Source organism: Syzygium oleosum, unplaced genomic scaffold (assembly GCF_021117445.2).
Source record: "Syzygium oleosum isolate NSW1041296 unplaced genomic scaffold, Sole_v2.1 Sole_v2.03, whole genome shotgun sequence".
Lineage (NCBI taxonomy): Eukaryota > Viridiplantae > Streptophyta > Magnoliopsida > Myrtales > Myrtaceae > Syzygium > Syzygium oleosum.
The window spans coordinates 8,279,714-8,287,166 of NW_026607487.1; the positions used below are offsets into that span (position 1 = coordinate 8,279,714).

Sequence of the window (7,453 nt, forward strand, 5' to 3'; positions counted from 1 at the left end):
TTGGCTTGGCTTGGCTTGGCTTCTAAGCACGTCCATTTCCCTTGCTTGCTTGGCGGCCTTTTGTCCTTTTTGGCTCGAGACTTGGGCTTCAATCTAGGCTTTTCCGGTTCACGTGAATTTTTTTTTTATAACTTCTTTTGTTTTTGTTCCTCCGTTTTTTCTTTTTGTGGCTTTTTTTTTTAATACTTTAAGCAAGGACTACAGAGTATTCGCATTCACCGCCGCCGTCGATGCGTTACGATGAATCACGTCTTGCTCTTTTGCATCATGTGCGTTTCCGCTTTGGCTTTTGATTAACTTATGCGACCCATCGTAGGAAGCGGGGGGTCTCTCCGGATGAATACTCGAGGTTACCATCATTTAACCAATCTTTACTCGGAAGTCGGAATCGCCGCGGCTCGCCCCCTCTCGCTCGATGCATCGGTCTCGTCGTCGACGATCGTCTCCGGCACGGTCGGTTAACACGTGGTCGATGGGGGAAAACTTCGGTTTTTAAAGTACTTTGTCGTGCACGTCAAGACGACAGGCCAATGCATGAACAAGCTTGTGGGACGGATGTCCCAAAAGCAGCTGCTGTTGATGACGGCGAAATGAAGGAGGAGAAAAGGCACGATCCATACACCGCTCGGGGGGTAACAAATCTACCGCGAGCATCCTATGCTCTTTTCTTTTGCTTCTGTAGCTCCCTTCTCTTGACCGAATCATGCACGACCGACACAAACTCACAAGTGGGCCTCGCCCAATTATTTCGAAGTGTCGCCATTTGACGACTAGAGTAGCAAGAGATTCTTTACATTTTTCCTCTTTTCTTTTTTTTTATTTATGTATTTATAATATATATTTTTCTTTTCTTTTCTTTTAGAACGGGGGGCATGTAAGAGTTGAAAATGGATGATTAACTTTTGAGAGCTGGCATGGCAATGGCGAAGACGACGATACGCAGAGGACCATAAAAGGGCGTCGGCAAATTGCCCACAGAACAGAACAGGACAGATGGATGCCTGCCTTTATTTTCCGAGCAGAAGCTGAGCTGTCGTTGTCCACCCCTCCCTCCCTCCTCGCGGCCCCAAATATCATTTTATTCGATCTTATTTTCCACTGTACATTCGAGAGGGAATATCCCCCGAAACGTTTCTAATTCGATGGACGCCGTCTCGATAAGATATTTCCTGCATGAAGAGGGAGGGGGGGGGGAGAAATTTTTTAATAGGAAGAAAAATGCGGTTGAGAATTCAATATGTGGAAATACACAAAAATAATGGCAATAATATTAAGAGAGGAGAAATCACCAGCCAAATAAATTGGAAGAACATCCGCGGCAGTATTCATTCCTCGCGTAAAACGCATTCGAACCTCGACATATCGATTCATTCCGGTCCACCGTTCGACCCGGTTCGCCCGAGAACACGGACCCGTTTCGCTTTGTCCCCCCCGACCATTCTCACGGGTCGGGGTGACGAGCAAGTTTCGCAGGGCAAACGCTACTTAGACAGATATGGAAATAGGGTTTGTGCCGTGTTAGAGTTTAGTGTGTCACGGGGAAACATATTCGCAAAAGCGAGACGAACTAGAAGAGAAGAGAGGGGAGGAGGGGGGGGTCCGAAACGAGGGGGGGGCTTCTTCCGATGGGGACGTCTCTCCCGCTGGAGGGCCGGCGGTCGTTCTCACGCCCATTTTTTCTTTCTTCTGTTCTCGTGGCTTCATCCCGACCGTCGGATGCTCTCCCGGGGGGGTTAGGTGGTGCGTGCAATCATGGACGTAGATTTGGGGGGGTATTAACATCGCATCGGATCGCGATTTTGTCTTTCGCCTACAGCAATAATACGAAGTCTCGGACAGCAATGTGTATATTAAAACGGGGGACGGGGGAGGGGGAGGCAGTTTTGTGTTGAATTGGATTCGTATGATTCTGTGGAGTTGGCGAGTTTGTATCAAAACGGGCGGTGTCTTCCCGTGGCCTTTCCGACACTCCCGAATGGGGCCCCGCGAGATTGTCGGTGGCACGCTTTTTTTATGGGGCATTTTTTGTTTATTATTGTTGGTCCAAGTTTTGGTGCACGTTGTTGTGGTTAGACCTGTCAAAATGGGTCATAAACCTATTTCTTAACTCATATATTAGTAAATGGGTCATAAATAGATTAGTTAGATTTAGTTAATGGGTCATAAATGGGTAGAAGTCTAATATTAGTATTAAATGAGTCATAAATGAGTTTACAACTGATTTAAACTCAACTCATCTCTCTCGCCCTTACTTAATCTTGCGCTCACTCACTTCGCACTCTCGTCTCAGTTTGGATATGAATTTTCCTAGATTTAATTAAATATGGAAGTGTTTTAGCAATATGGGTCTGATCGGGTATGGGTTGAGTATGGGTCGGGTCGGGTATGGGTCAAGAAAATTGCATTACGCATAAAATGGATTAATGGGTCAATTTGGGTCGGATCATTTATGACCCGACCCAAACCTGACCCGACCCACCCATTTGACAGATCTAGTTGTGGTTCACGTTGGAGAATTCCTCCTCTCTTTTGTGCGAAAGCAGCGCTTGGTTGGGGTCAACGTGCGATTTTTGGGAGCTCGGCAGAAAAGTTGTGGTTTCGCACTCGACGGGTTTAACCCCTGAATTTTAACGAGCAATTGTATTATATATGTTTATATATTATTAAAGATGTGATTGCTTTTTTTCTTAGCGAGTGGCGGGTAAAGTTGACTAGAAAATCAGTTATAGCACAAAGGTGAAAAGGTAGTGTTTTTCCTCCTCCTTTTTTTTTATGTAGTACCGTTCAATCGTGTATTGATTACCATGACTAGATAACTAACTGTTTGACACCGTTTTAAGCGGTGTCACAGTTCAAGACAATGCCCCCTTTACCCACCCAGATTCTTGGCTAATGGGCCTAGTTGGCCTACTTTTACAAGTGAGTTGGGCCGTAGAGAAGACCCGACAAGTGAGAATTGATGGGATAATTGTCCGAAAGTCCCAGACCTATTGTACGGCGGCCAATTCAATCTTAAACCTTTCGATTGTGTCAATTTAATCCTAAACCTATTATACAACGGCTAATTTGGTCATAAACTTTTTAACTGTGCCAATTTAACCCCTTGAATTGGTTTTTAGTGGCTAAGGATCCGGCCTGTGCGTTAATCAAGCGCACGACACGATTCGATCCCCCCGCATCGACGAGTGTGTACAATTTCACATCTCGGTCACCCGTCCTAACTTAGGCTCGCACCTTAACCGGTCCATGAAGTTGGTGGAGTACTTGATGGGTTTGCGATTCATATGTCTAGGACAGGCTTCCTAAAAAGACAATGGTTGGGCTTGGGAAGGTAAAGGTGGGCCCACAAAGGATTTTCAAGAGCTGCACAATTAGAAAACTTGTGATGGGCCTGGCGCAATTCATCGTGCGCCAGGCCATGGCGTAGATTCAGGCCTTTAGCTGAGGCCCATGGGCCATGCACACGCTTCACAGTATCGAATCGACCGACGTCTCTTTTCTCATTTTTCCCCTTATGATAAAGTGGTATCTTATTGTATAGTTTTATTATTAGATTGCAAGTTATCCTTTTTTATATTGTCACATGCAATATCACGATGAATTATAAATTTATAATCACTAATTAATCATTATATTACTGAATCATTAGATTCTGTTTTCTAGTGTGCAGTCCCGAATAATATTCAAATGAGTAACCAACGATTTTTCTAATTATATTTTCAAAATGCTGTAACTATTATAATGTCAAATTATTCTATCAATTGCTAATCATAATCACATACTATGCAATCATTTTCAATGCGATTGCTGTATGATTCTTTTGTTATTAATAACCCCGGTTAATAAAAATCGAAGTTCTTAGATTACCAATGCGAGTAACTTTAAGATGTAAGCGATGTTATTACGCTACTGGCAAAGAGAAAGAACGGACATCGACACTTTTCGAATGGGTTATCACGGGACGACAACGGCATGGATCTTCGCGTAATAGCTGTTGCTACAGAGCAAATAAGAGTAATTTTTAATGAAGTTGTACTTGCAGTAGCCATCACATGTTGTGGATCTCGAGGTTGAACGCTTACGACGGGCTAAGGGAGTCTCAGCTCAACAACGTGGAGTTTCAACTTGCACGCGGGCATACTGCATGTATCAGCATGCAGACGTTCCCAATGACTACCAAGAAGAACCGAAACAATTCATGGTCCGACTCTACATTTTCTGAACTTGTAGGACACGTTCATCTCAACGTTTTACGTGTGGTTTTCCTTTTTACCAATGCATGATGTCTACACTCGATAAACAAAGGAGAATCGCTTTTTTATCAGCCGAAGCCCTGTTGCCCGTGTTTAACACCATGGTCAAAATGAAGAGCTTGCTCATTGCTTGCGCTTGCGGGAAGCTCAAGCCGGACATTGCCGATGCAGCGCCAAAAAGAGCCGCCATTCACATCGCAGAAGAGTCAAAATAGACAAACAACATTTAGAGAGACGAAAGGGGCGAGAAGGGGGTCTGACTACTTCGATCGCATGGCTTATCACCATTCCGAGGGTTAGCGCTTGCCAAAAGTGAATTTCATCACAAAAGCTGCGTGATCAACTGTTGAGATCGGTCTGCCCAGCATGGTTCGCGATCCTATAATATTTTTCTCACTGTCAAGGATTCTCCACCATAATAGGCCACAAAAAAGATTTAGCGGACAAAGTTCAGTTCCGCGGTCACCTTCCCGTGTTGTAAACAAAATGTAACCGACATATAGGAAAGTAAATATACTTCGGGCAATATATTTCTTGCATTTTCTGGGAAAATCCTTGTTGGTTCAAGTTCTCTTCTCCTGCTTCTCCAGGAGGAGATGGAGATGGAACGAAACCCACGAAGCCAAGACTCAAACCCTTTTCTAGCTTCCTCAACATCACCATCACAATCAATGATGACGATACGCCTGGTCTTTTTCTCTGCTCTTCTGAACTTACCCAACACTTGCATTACATAGATGGTTCCGTTTTTGTCGAAGGACAACATCATCATGAACTGCGAGCTAATTCTTTAGTAACCCTCCTAGATATAAGGATATTCAAGACTGACGTTAAATTCTGCAGGTACTTGTAGGCCAAGGACGACAACATTCAAATTTCGGTCACATCCGCAGATGTTCTGTCGCCTGTTGATTTGATGGCTAGGATCTTCGTTCCCGATGCCGCGTGCTCGTTTGATTGTCTAGTGCGGGATGGCATCGGGTTCGGCTGCATTTCTTTCCAATGACCAATACCCAGTTTGACCACCAAATCGCAATGTTCACTGTAAGACGAGCGATGTGGTGCTTCCACATAGATATTTGGTTGATAACAGCACCCAATACATGGTCAAGGAGTACCTCCTGAATGCGACTGATCCTCATTTTACTCTCAAATTTAAGTCCTGTGAAGGCCTCCTTCGCATTCATCAACGCTATAGAGGTGGTTTCGGCTCCAGACTTCTCGATTGCCAACGCATGGGCACGACGCTTTTTCCTGTCACGGATTATGACGGTCTTGATGCTTCAATTACCAATGTGTTTATAGGCTCAATGTGGGCCTATCATCACTTCGCAGAACAACACAGTGAGGAGGTATATTTGGGTGACCGATGCCGTGCATCTCAAGGACAAATTCTTGCCAAGAGCGTTTCTGTCCCATCCAAAGTCATCAAATATCCCGAGGAAATGCACGCGCCGTGTGTGCATATGCCGTCAAGATTGTTGATGCAAAAGTTCAAAGACCGAACTTCAACTAGACATGGAACTTCGATATCAACGCGGACTTTTAACTATGCGGTCAGGCTAGACTTCTGTGATACGATAAGCAAGTTGTTCGAGGTTCTCTACTTCCATGTGGTTATCAACGGGAAGATGGTGATATCCGGTTTGGACTTGTTGAGGTCGACTAACAGTCCGGTGGTGCCTTCCTATAAAGATATCGTGGTGAATTCTACCTGGATGACCGACGGACTAAAACTTCAAGTCGGTCTGATGAATCAGGACATCAGTCTGGTGAATGCCATCTTGAATGGTGTGGATATCTGGATAAAGAGCAACTCGGTGAATAATTTGGATGGTGACTTCGGGGTTGATGGGAAAAAAGCTACTCCGTCTGCTCTCAACACATTTGCCGCAGTTGGATTCACCATGACCCGCAAGACCTCGATAAGATCCCACAGGCGGAATTTCTACCAGTCCACTTCCATGCTCGGTCCGTACTTCTCCTTTACGGAGTTGCAAGAAGCGACCAAGACCTTCGACTCTAATGCAGTAATAGGTGTTGGGGGTTTTCGGCAATGTTTATTCGGGAACAATCAATGATGAGACTAAAGTCACTGTTAAGAGAGGAAACCTGTAATCAGAACAAGGCATTACGGAATTCCAGACGGGAAATTCAGATGCTGTCCAAGATTAGGCACAGGCATTTGGTATCTCTAATCAGTAATTGGAAGAGAACGATGCGATGATCTTGGTCTTGGAGCACATGTCCAATGGTCCTCTGAGAGACCATATACATGGTAAAACTTGCCATCTTCGCAATGGAAACAGAGGCTAGAGATTTGTATAAGAGCCGCCCATGGGCTTCACTATCTCCATACCGGCATGGCTCTAGGCATTATCCGCCGCGATGTGAAGATGGCCAACATTTTGCTTGTCGAGAACTTCATTGCCAAGGTTGCGGATTTTGGCCTATATGAGGATGCATCGACGGGACAAGTCACCGGCGCACAGCGGTAAAGGGAAGCTCCGGATATCTGGATCCCTAGTATATTAGGAGGTAGCAATTGACACACTAGTCCAATGTTACTCGTTTGGGGTGGTTTTACTTGAGGTACTATGTGCGAAGCTGGCTCTTGACGCGCCCTCACGGGAGAGCAAGTGAACCTGGCGGAGTGAGCAATGCAGTGGAAGAGAAAGGGGCTGCTCGACAGGATCATTGACACAGCCCGCACCACCTCCAGGGCTGTGTCAATCTTGAATCCATAAAGAACTTCACCGAGGCTGCGCAGGAGTGCTTGGCTGAGCACGGGGTGGATAGGCCTACCTACCACAGGAGATGTTGTGTGGACCTTGGAACATGCATTGCAGTCGCAAGAAGCTTTCTCTCAAGCAGCTATCGCAACCTCACCAGACGTCGCTTCGTCCACTGCATCCCCGGGGCCATAATGATTTGCATACGGAAGAAAGGAATGCCGTCGCTGACCACTCTCAATCAGAATGCATACGGCGATTCAATCTTTAAACGACTCATGGCAAGATAGCGAGCCACAAGCAGAGTTGAACACCCCCCATAACTTTAAGTTGTCAAAGTTCTGGCATTTTATGGAGTTGTCTGGTGTCAAAGGTTCGCTCTTCTGGTACATTGCAGAACATCTTCTTCTGCAGTGCTCGTGTCTTCATGATCAGCATGAACAATAGCCTTCGTTCCGGGCCATTAGA

The 7,453-nt window shown here is 45.4% G+C and overlaps 1 pseudogene; it reads left to right on the forward strand.

Moving 5' to 3' along the window:
• Positions 1–530: 530 nt before the first annotated feature.
• On the forward strand, positions 531–7,180 carry LOC115679264 (probable receptor-like protein kinase At2g21480; annotated as a pseudogene).
• The last annotated feature ends 273 nt before the right edge of the window (positions 7,181–7,453 follow it).